The sequence below is a fragment of the Marmota flaviventris genome, chromosome 15 (genome assembly GCF_047511675.1).
Source record: "Marmota flaviventris isolate mMarFla1 chromosome 15, mMarFla1.hap1, whole genome shotgun sequence".
NCBI classification, from domain to species: domain Eukaryota; kingdom Metazoa; phylum Chordata; class Mammalia; order Rodentia; family Sciuridae; genus Marmota; species Marmota flaviventris.
In genome coordinates this window covers 15,244,962-15,256,500 of record NC_092512.1, presented here as the reverse complement: position 1 = coordinate 15,256,500, position 11,539 = coordinate 15,244,962, and the positions used below count along the sequence as shown (strand labels likewise).

The window sequence follows — 11,539 nt, the reverse complement described above, 5'->3', positions numbered from 1 at the left end:
AGCAATGCCAAGATAGGCCTGGGCAGCGATTTCATTAAAGTGGATTCCTTGCTGCAGATCTACGTTTGCAACCCTGGGCCAACTGATCCCAGTGTTCCCTCAACCTTGATGAGACCTTTCGGCCTCTGTTTGTACGGGGCATTGAGGTCTTCCTGGATTTCTTCTGACAAATGTTCTTTCACTACACCCTCAGTTGGCTCGCCACAGATTATTGACTAAGCTGAGGAAACACTGATCTCATTCTCAATGCCCTGAAACATTTCATTCTTCATTGTTCTTTTAAAGATTTCACTTTCAAAATATGTCTACTTTCATCACAACCACGGGGAGAGGCCTCAGGCAGCGAAGGTTCTATGAGGGCAGGGAGGTTTTTTTTTTTTTTTAAAACAATTCATCAGTCGATTAATTATTATTATTATTTTTGCATGGCTAGAACAGTGCCTGGCATGCAGAAGTCCTCTTTAAATATTTGTAAAAGGAATAGTTTTCTTTTCTTTCATGCATCACTCTGATTTCAGAGCTACTCCTAAATACTGTTTAGCTTTCCAGAATCCGAAGATTCCTGGGTTAAGCCAGGGACTGGAAAAATTTTCTGGAAAGTGCCAGAGAGCAAGTATTTTAGGCTTTGTGGGCCGTGAAGTCCTTTCAGTGGGCACTCACCTCTGCACTGCCGTGCAAAAGCCCAGAGACACTGTGTAAAAGAATGAGCACAGCTGTGTGACAATAGAGCTTTATTGCCCAGAACAGGTACCTCGCCAGACTTGATCTGTGGGTTATAATTTGTTGACCCCGGTTTTATTTACTTTTTATTTTGTTCATATTTTTGGTGCATTATTTTTGTTCAAAATGTTATGATTCATTGTTGCCTATTTGTAAATGCACATAACATAACAATATGATGTGGCCAATGTCACCCCCCAGCCCTCCCCCTTCCTCTCCAACTTTCTATCCCTGGGTCCCTTTCCTCTACTGATCTCTCTGTGATTTTCATGAGATCCCACCCCCACCTTACTTTCCCCCTTTTCTTCTCTAGCTTGCACATATGAGAGAAAACATGTGATCCTTCACCTCTGCGTTTGGCTTATTCTGCTTAACATAATGGTCTCAAGTTCCGTCCATTTTTCTGCAAATGACATATTTCATTTTTCTTTATGGCTGAACTCCATTGTGTATCTACACCACAGTTTCTTCATCTATTCATCCACTGGTGGGCACCTAGGCGGCTTCCATAGTTTGGCTATTGTGAATTGTGCTGCTATGGGTACGTAGAAGACGACTTTAATTCTTCAGGATAAATACTGAGAAGTGGGAGGGCTGGGTCATATGGTTCCATGCCTAGTGTTTTGAGGAAACTCATCCACAGTGGTTGTACTTAATCACAATCCCACCAACAGTGTAAAAGCGTTCATTTTTCTCTGCATTCTCGCCAGCATTTATTATTATTTGTATTCTCGACGACTGCATTCTGGCTCGAGTGAGATGAACTTTCAGGGTAGTTTTATTTTATTTATTTTTTGGTTATTTTTAAAAATTTCATTTATTTTTTTTTCAGGGTAGTTTTGATTTACGTTTCACTAATTGCTAATGATGTTGAACATGTTTTTCACATATTTGTTGGCCATTTGTATTTATTTTGAGAAGTGTCTGTTTGGTCCATTTTCCCATTTATTTTTGTGTTCTTTATATATTCTGTATATTAATCCTGTGTCAGAAGAGTAGCTAGCAAAGATTCTCTGCCATTCTGTGGGTTTCCTCCTCACATTCTAATCATTTCCTTTGCTGTGCAGAAGCATTTTAATTCGATGCCATCCCATTTACTAACTTTTGGAATTATTTCCTGAGCTTTAGGGGTCCTATTGAGAAAGTCGTTGTCTGTGCCTATGTGCTGGAGTGCTGACCCTATGTTTTCTTCTAGGAGTTGCATAGTTTCTGTGGACTGTGGCTTTAATGTTCTAATGTGTAAAAACAAACAAAGAAAACTTATTTCTCTTTCTTTCAGAGTATTTTGGCTGAGCAGGTGATATTTTTCCCTTAATAGTCTCACTATGTCATTGGATATTTTATATTTTCTGAAGTTTTTCAGATTTTTTTTCCCTTCTCATAGAAATAGAAGGTCCTCTTTCCTATTGCTAAACTTTCCTGGCAGCATAATCAATCCGAGGAACAGAATGCTATTGAACTCGGGCCTTCAAAGCCTGTTATCCAGGATCTCTATCCTTGGTAATTTGCCTTGAACTTTCTGTACTTTGAAGGCACAGTTTGGCTGATACAGTACTGTAGCTATTTCTTATGTTACCACTTTGAAATCCTGTGCAGGATCTCAGCTGGAGATAGCATCTGTCCTGCCTCTGTATTGGTTCCAGATGTCCACTGAGGCATTACCTAGGGTGATGAAATTTCCGTCATTCAATGCCATCACTATCTGCCCTACTGTTTGGCTTGCCCTGTAGGCTCTTAGCAAGTTTTGTGAAGGATGATCACAAAGCCCTTGAAATAATTCCAGGGATCAGAAAAGAAACCATGATTGATGCTGGCATATCAATAGCCTAGAGGGAAGAAGTTATTTACTTTTAAAAAAATCTTACTGAAAGATGCAAATGCTGCTGACAAAAAAAATGTGATGGAGAGGTGGGCAGAGGAGCATCTGGGCCTGTAGAAATGTCACTGCTGGTTGATTTATGTCAATAGGAGCATAGTTTTTATGTGCTAGATTAATATTGTCCTGCATTAAACTGTGATGTGCACTTTACAGTTTGGAACGGGTCCTATACAATAACAATATGTTTGTATTTGCTGATGCTCCGCTGTGGGCCAGGAGCTGAACTAGACTCTCACGTGGGTCACCTCATGCAACCCTGACCACGTCCCTACCCAGGGCCCCTCTCCCGCTCCTCTGTGCTCTAGACACCTGGTAACTAGGCCAAGACCACAGAGTGGCCTGTGTGGAGCCGGCCACTGTGTGCAGTGTTGATGAACGTGCGCTTTTCTTTCCTTTGAAAAACATGATTGTGGGACGGAATTGGGTGGGAAAGAGCTGATTTAGAAAGTCAGGGAGCTGAGGACTCATCAGTCAAGCCCTCCTGGTGTTTAGGAGTGCCGTGCCCTGGGAGGCCCTAGCGAGGCCAGCGCTTCCCTAACAAAATTCAGTACTGAGCGGGAGAGACGGATGCACGTAAACACACGGTGATTTAAGAATTATTCCATTCATTTAGTCAGCGGTTGGCACTACCTAGCATGTGCCAGGCACTGTGCTGAGTCTCCAAGATACAGAAATGAGTCAAATACGGTGAAAAACACCAGAGCGGAGGCTGAGTGAGCTGCTGGGATTGGAATGTGGGCTTCACCACTTGCAAACGGTGTGACCTGAACAAGTTACTTAACCTCTCTGTATCTCAGGTTCCTCATCTATAAAATGGGGAATTCTGACAGTGCTGTCCTCAGAGGGTTGTTGAGAATATAAGTGAGCAAATTGCACATATTTTTTCATCATTTTGTGCTGGTACATTCTAGTTGTGCACACTGATGGGTAGCCAATCTCAAATCAAACGAGCTGAGTTGAGAAGATGTTTAAAACAGTGTCACGTGCTTGTGTGTGTGTATGTGTGTGTGTGTGTGGTTTGCTATGTAAGTTATTTCCTCAGAGGAAGTAAAAGTCTGCTAGCAGAGAAACACTCTCTCTCTCTCTCTCACACACACACACACACACACACACACACACACACCCCACGTACCCATGAATCTATTTAGCAGGTAGTTAATCACATCTAGCATGTCCCAGGCTGTGTGTGGCACCAGGGATACAGGAAGGTGAGGTGTCTGTTTGCTCCTCCCCGGAGCACACAGGGCTGTGGGTGTCTATGGGAGCCCAGAGGATCTTGTTAAGATAAAGCCATCATTTGAAAGTATGTCATTACTACTGCTCTGTATCATGCTCCAGATAATGAGGTGGGGGGAGCAGTTGGGAGCGGGGGCGGTGACAAGGTCCTGGGAGAGCTGAAGCCAAGTGCCACCCCCTGGTCTGGGAGGGGGTGTGTGGAGGGGGGGAGAGTCGCCCCTTCTCCTCAGGGACCTTGCCGTTGTGAGGAGCAGACGCAGCCCTTGGGCCTCTGGCAGCGCCAATGGCAAGATGGAGCAAACACAGCCCCATATTTGGCCGGGAGAAGTTCACTCGGCGACACGCCCTCTGACTCACCCTCCCGCCTGGCAGCCAGGGGTTGAGCTCACAGGCTGTGACTCAGGCCTGTGCGGTGTCCTCACCGAGGGGGGAGGCTGTCCTGCAGCCGCTCAGCTCCTGATGAGCTCCGGCTCCTAGCTGGGCGCTGTCTTTGGTGCCTCCCCCACTGCCTCAGGGACCCTCTGCCACAGAGGACTGCCACTCACCCTCGTCTGACATTACCAAGTGGAGTGTCACCCTGGCCTCACCTCCCAAGGTGAGCCAGGAGGATGTGATCCTGATGGGTGGTGACATTGCCTGGCGGGGAAGAAACAGCAATTCAGGTGTTTTTTGTTTTTTTGTGCCAGGGATTGAACCCAGGGGCGATTTACCACTGAGCCACATCCCCAGCCCTTTTTTATTTATATTTTTTATTTTGAGTCAGGTTCTTGCTAAATTGCTGAGTCTGGCCTGGAATGTGGGATCCTCCTGCGTCAGCCCCCTGAGCTGTTGGAATTACAGGCGTGCACCACGAGGTGTTCTTTTTGACGCCGTGTGACTCTGGGGCTGCTCGCTGTCCCTCTCTGGGCCTGGGCTGCTCGATGTGTTGCTGTCTCTGAGGAGACAGGAGCTGCCCAGGCCAGCCCGCTGGCTGGGAAGAGCACATACTAATGAGGACTGTCTTATGGCCCTTTGCCTCTTCATGTGCTGTCCCTGGGAATGTGGCATCCCCCCAGAGCTGGCTAGAAATGCAGAACCTCGGGCCCCAACTTGACCCACTGACTCAGATCTGCCTTCTGAGCAGCTCTGACGACTCACGGCGTGCGGGGGTTTTGAGAAACCCAAAATCTTGGCTACACCTTGGAATCTGGGGACTTTTGCATCATTCTGATGTCTGAGACCCACTTGCAGAGATTCTGATCTCACTGGGCTGAGGCGCACTCCTCCGGTGCTGTCCAAGTGCCTAGGTGACTCACGGGGCAGGAAAGGTGGGGAGCCTCCCTCTATTGAGCCAGGGGGATGCTGATAAGCCAGGCCACACGCTCCAGTGCACACAATGGTCAGGCACAGAATGAGTCAAACAGCTGGGGTCAGGCACAGGAGCCCCAGGGGGCGGGGGCTGCAGAGGACCCAGGATGATCATTGCCAGGACAGCAGGACCCAGCGGCTACTGGGCGAGCAGCGCTAGAGTGGACTGTTGCCTGGCCATCCCTGAGTGCCCGCACCCCAAGGGGGCAGGAGCGCCTGAATTTTTAAGAAATGCCAAAAATAGAGTTTTTTTTTTTAATGCTGCCTCCTGATTTTTGAATGTTAGTGTGACCTTATTTCAAAGTATTTTGGTTCCAAACTGGATGTGGCCTGAGGCCTGCGGGTGTCCCCATGGAGGGTGACCTGGGGCTCCCGTTTGCTGAGACTCTCCTGGGTTTCGCACCTGGAGCCTCGCAGGCTGATAGCCTCATCGCGGGTCTTGCTAGTGTGTAGCTTTTTGGTCCAGAGGTGCCGATTGGGAGCCACCTCTCCTAGGTTGGCACTTGGCTTTGTCGCTTTTTTGCTGGGTGATCCTGGTTGCTTCACTCTCTATGCTTTACTTCCTTTACTGGTAAACGGGGGATGATGAGTGTACCCACTTCTCAGGCTTGTGGTGAGCGACAAATAAATTCACCGGCATCAAGAGCTCAGAAGAGCGTCCGGCCTGCAGCCTGCGCTCACTGAGTGAGCGTGAGCCGTTCTGCTGCACCATCAGCTGGAGGAGAGATGGAACGCTCCATGGAAACCCCTCTAATTCTACCCACATGCAGTGAAGAGACGAAGGTGAGTCTGGAGGCAGAAGACCAGGCCCCAGAGCACAGCTCTGATACCATGGCTGTGTGATCTTAGGCAGGCCTCTTAACTTCTCTGTGTTTCAGCGGCATCCATTGTAAGTTGGAGTAGGCACACCCACCTTCAGCACTGCTGCGAGGACAAATGAGATGACGGGCCTGAACGGGAGACCCCCTGGGAGGGCTGAGCCCCTGGTGGTAGGTGGGTGCTGCTTCTTCATGCCTTAGGAGGGTCCAAAAAGAAAGGTTCAGGCTGATTTTTAAGAAATGGCTTTGTTTTGAAGATATATAAATAACTTGGGAAGTTCAATCATTCCCTGTGCATGTGACATCACCTTGTGAGGAAATCACAGGGATTATGCCAGGGGGCGCTTTGGCTGCTCTTGGTATCATGGAGGGTCTGTTGTCTTCTCCAGAAGCCAGCCCTCAATGCCCATATACTTTCCTCTAAAAGGAAATAAGGCTTTTTGTAAGTAGTTGGTGATGATTTTGCTGCAGGATCTTTCCTTTTTTTTTAATTTGAAAAATCCCAACTTTGTTTAGGAACCACATGGCTGATAAAGCTTGAAACCGTCACCTACCCTTGAACCAGTTATCTGCCCAGCGAATCCTTCAAAATCCTGCCATTCCAGAGACAATACCTGTGAAAGGTTTTGTAGATATCATTTCAGTTTCTTTTTAAATGCATATTATAGCAAAGGCTATATGTGATTTTTCTTTTTGTAGGACTTAATTTATGCAATAGTTACTTAATGCACTGAGAGGTGCATACTGGTGAACTAAACAGCAAAGCCCTTGCTCACTAAAATGAGATTATGTGATAAATAGAAAAAGGACTTAGTGTAACTTAGACATCAGCCCCTGGGAGCATCAACATCATTACTGAATGCTTAGTTTGTGGCACATGCTTGGATAAGGACTTCGTGTACATTATTTTATTCTAGCACTGGGACCCTATGAGGAAGGTGCTATCCTTATTCTCATTTTTTAGGGTTTTATGCCCAAGAGTCAATTAGGCAGAGAAAAGTTGAGGAACAAGACAGAGATAGGAAGTGGTGGAGCCAGGATCTGGACCAGACCCAGTATTTGGCTCCAGAGCCCACACTCCTGTGCACTTTGCCAAACTGACTCTGGATTCAGATAGGCTCCCCTTTCCTTTATTATGGCTGTGTAGTATTTCATTATGCAGATGTTTTAAAAACATTTACTCAAGGTGTGTGATTGTTAATACAGCTGTCCACCTCTCCATATTGTCGCAATATGTCACTTAATGTCTTTTGTTTTTTATGTCTGAAAAACTCTTCCCGTGCCTCTTTTGAAATTAACTTCTATTCATCCCTGAGAACCTACTGCAGGTAGAACTTCCTCCAGAAAGCAAGCCTTCTTTGATCTATCGTCTAGGTTAGGTACCCTTGTCTGTAGTCCCAGTTTCCAGGGTTTCCCTCAATCATGGCCCTGGATTTTTCCTGTAGTAAACATTTGTTTGACTGATTATCCCATTTGGTAGGAACTTCTGGAAGGCAGGTATCTGACTTATTTTCCTTTGTGGATATATGTAATGTCAGCACCTCTTGGGCACAAAACCCTCATTCAGTGTCAATTGAATGATTAACAAGTGGACTTTGTATCCATGGTGCAGGCTCCATTAAAATTAATGAATGGAACAAATTTATAGGTGAATAAACCTGAGAATTATTATTATCATTGTTTTTTTGTACCAGAGATTGAGCCCAGGGATGCTTCACCACTGAGCCATATCATAAGCCTTTTTAATTTTTTTTAAAATGCTGAGACAGGGTCTTGCTAAGTTGCTTAGGACCTTGCTAAGTTGCTGAGGCTGACTTTGAACTTGCAATCTTCCTGCCAAGCTGCTGAGGTTATAGGCATGCACCACGGCACCAGACTGAAAATTAATTAAAAAAAAATTTTTTTTAGTTACAGATGAACACCATACCTTTATTTTATTTGTTTATTTTGTATGTGGTGCCGGGATTGGACCCAGTGCCTCACGCATGTTAGGCAAGCACTCTACCACTGAGCCACAACCCTGGCCCATGAAAATTAATTTTTCATTAAGGAAATAACACGTGCACATGGTAAAAATTCAAAAGCAATGTTGTACCATGAAAAGTCACGTTTCCTGTTTGAGTCTCCTAATTCTACTTTCCAGAGGTAATTACCTTCTAAGGCACATGGATCACAACACCAACCCTCCCAGTTTTCTGCTGTGGCCTGGCCTCTGCCTGGAATGGTGGTCTTACCTTCTCCTCCAGGGCAGATCCTGCCCATATTTCCAGCCTTACTGTCAGAAAATGTCACCTCTTGGGCTAGGGATATAGCTCAGTTGGTAGAGTGCTTGCCTCACATGCACAAGGCCCTGGGTTCAATCCCTAGCACCAAAAAAAAAAAAAAAAAAAAAAAAAGAAAAAGAAAAATAATGTCGCCTCTTAAACTGTCACCTTCAAAAGCCTTCCTGTATTCTTGCTCAGAGTCCTTCATGCGTAACTTTGGGGCTGGCGTGTGGCTTAGTGGTAGAATGCTTGCCTGGCAGGCATAAAACCCTGGGTTTGATCCTCGGCATAGCAAAACAAAGCAACAAGAATCATCATAATAATAAACAAAACAGAACAAAAACGCTCAAAAATCTCAAAATATGAGTTTGTCTTATTAACCCACCTCCCTGGTTACTACCGGAGACCCTCCTGCCACCGTGGACTTTGCCTGCATCCTGTGCTGTGGCCCTGTGGCACAGACTGTGGTTAAGACCCTGGACGCTGGGCTCCAGGACTGAGATCTCTCAGTTCAAAGCAGATCCCCTGGGCAGAGAGCACTAGGATGTGGGTCCCCACCCGTGTGGCCGTGGCTCTTGAGGACTTCTGTGGATCTCTTGGGTCCTAAAAAGTAGTTTGCAGACAACTGACCAATTTTGACTCCTTTACTTATATATGGGAGAATTTGTGGCCTTGCGAGGTTAGACGACCTCCCCAAGGTCACACAACGAGGGTCCCACTAGGACCGTACATCCTGGCTGTCCTCGTTCCCAGTGGGATATTAATTCCTGTGCTTCATGATCTACCCTGGAGCAAAGTGGGGAGCCACAGTGCTCTAAACTGTCCTCTGCTGGACAGAGCAGAGTGTGCTTGGTCAGCCGTCCATGCATTCACTAGCCAAACACATGGTGAACAGCTCCCGGGTCCCTGGCTCTGGGCTAGACACCGGGGACACACGGTGGCAATACAGAGATGGTCCCTGCTTACGGTCTAGTGCGGGGACAGAAAATGAATGATCCACAAATAACTGTTTACAGGTGGAAATAAGTCTCCCAAGGACGGAGGGTGAGGACCTCCTGTCATCCTACTGGCCTTCCTGCTTGTGGGGGATGCCGTGTTCTGGATGGTCCTGAGGGTCACAGGGGACGGGAGGGCAGGGGAAGGTCGCTTAACGGCTGCCAGGACTCTGAGCAGCAGGCCTGAGAAGGGCAGGGAGAGGCCACCGGCTCCTGCGGCTCTCCTTCCAGGGTCTCAGTGGAACCAGATGTGACATACAGAACAGCTAAGTCCACCACACCAACGTGGGGCCCTATTGCCAGAAAGCTGTTTTTAAGGTCCAAATTAGGAATTTGATGAGCCCTGGAGTGACCGTGGTTTCATGACTGTAGTTCACTATCCCACGTGTGGGGCAGGAAGCGGGCCGGGGAGGGCGCGGGCACAGCCGGGGAGTGGGGCTGGAGAAGGAAGCTGACCCTGGAGAGGGGGCCCTGCTCATGAATTAAACACCGACTAAGGCTCAGCTAGGTACCAGGCTCTGGGTCAGCCGCTGTCTACACAAAGAGCAATGCAAGAGAGCGCCTGCCCTCCAGGACCCCCTCTGCAGTGGTCTATGCCGTGAAGACATCTGGCTGGGGAGTGGAAGACCCCAGATATGGGACCTACGGCTCCTTTCTGATCTCAGCCACTGCTGGGTTCAGAGACAGGAGCCCGTTTCCTTCTCTTCTGAGCGGCTAGCCTGACCTTAAAGCTGACAGTGAAGTTCATCCTGTTCATCCACGAGTCCATCAGTTTTGAGGCAGGGGAATACAGAGACATTGTCTTTGAGAAAGTTCCTACTAGGTGCGGGACCAAGCGCACCGACATTGTCTGTTGGGAAGTCGGCTGGGAAGAAGTGGCAAGTGCTGAGCACGGAGTGGCTTGGAGAGGCTGGTCTAGCACCCAGACTCTTGAGTTAGCCGCCCTGAAGGGTACCGTGGGTCTGGGAGTGCATCTCAGTAATGTCATTTAAAATTGTCAGTTCACCCCACAGTAGACAACTTAGGGTAACTAAATTCTTAGTTTTGTTTGTTGTGGTGGTTTGGCTGGAATTAAATCATCGATGCAGGAGTTCGATGCCTGTCAGAAGAGGGAACTGGTTGTTGGTAGCCTCACGAATGTGGCCGGCTTAGGGACAGCAGGTCAAAACCATGGTGGTTAAGGTGCCCAAAGTGAGCAGGTCTGTGTTTTGTCGTGTATAGGCACACAGGCGCGCCCACGCGTGCTCAACCTTGATGAATAAGACGTGGGGAAATGTATTTGTTATTGCTCAATAAGCGCAGTTTGTTTGTGACACACGATCTTTCAAAACATGAGGTCCAAAGGGAGAAATTATGAAAGGGCCTGGGAGGTGCAGTGTGGGAATCGCTGCTCCGGCCAGCCCCCTGGGGGGGCCTCGGTTCCCATCGCCTCTACCACGCTGTCAGTCCCTGCCCGCCCTCTTCCAGTGCCAGGTGCTCAGCTCCCTGATGCAGGGGGATGCCTCTCCTGGTTAGGGCCCTCTGGAGTTTACCGGCCCTTCCTTTCTCTTCTGTTTTGTTTCTGTGAGGCCCGATTCTCTTCCAGCTCTGTTATTAAATGACCCTGTGCTGGGGGCAACTAAGTTCCATGCTTTGATTCTCAAAATCATTGTCTTCCAGATGCAGGATTGGACCATGATGAGACCTTGCAGAGAATGCTAAAGTTCATCAACGTCCCACTGTCCTTTCCCCTCTGGGCACTGAATAATCCACATTTTCTGGTCTCCTTTGTACCTCAGTGGGGCCATGTGACTGGCCTTGCCCAGCAGCGTGGTAGAAGAGATCTATGACATTTCCAGGCCTGGACATTCATACCGTGAAATACTCTGCGGTGTGAACTTTCAGGCCTTCCACATCTCATGGCTGCACATTCCAGGCTGACTTTGAAGTCAGACAGTGGTGAAGACACAATATAAAGCAAACTGGGTCTTTGAGTCGCCCTTTTACAGCAGAACTTCTTGACCAGGAAAACCATCAGTAGATTTTATCAAATAGAAAATAAAACGGCTTATTGGTTTATTATGGTGCTGGGGATTGAACCCAGGGCCTTGCACATGCTGGGCAAGTTGTTCTACCCCTGAGCTACACTCCAAGCTCTCTAAAGCAAACCTTATGTAGAGTTAAGACATGGAGATTCGTTTTATTTTATTTTATTTTATTGATACTGGGGATTGAACCTAGGGGTGCTCTACCACTGAGCTACATCCCCAGTCCTTTTTATTTTTGAATTTGAGACAAGGT

At 47.4% G+C, this 11,539-nt stretch overlaps 1 long non-coding RNA gene across 1 annotated transcript; it reads left to right on the top strand.

Moving 5' to 3' along the window:
* Window positions 1-4,280: 4,280 nt before the first annotated feature.
* LOC139702101 (uncharacterized) lies at window positions 4,281-11,257 on the top strand. The gene is made up of 3 exons (XR_011704709.1): window positions 4,281-4,430; window positions 5,789-5,965; window positions 10,919-11,257. It is a non-coding gene; the product is annotated as an uncharacterized lncRNA (long non-coding RNA).
* Window positions 11,258-11,539: the final 282 nt, after the last annotated feature.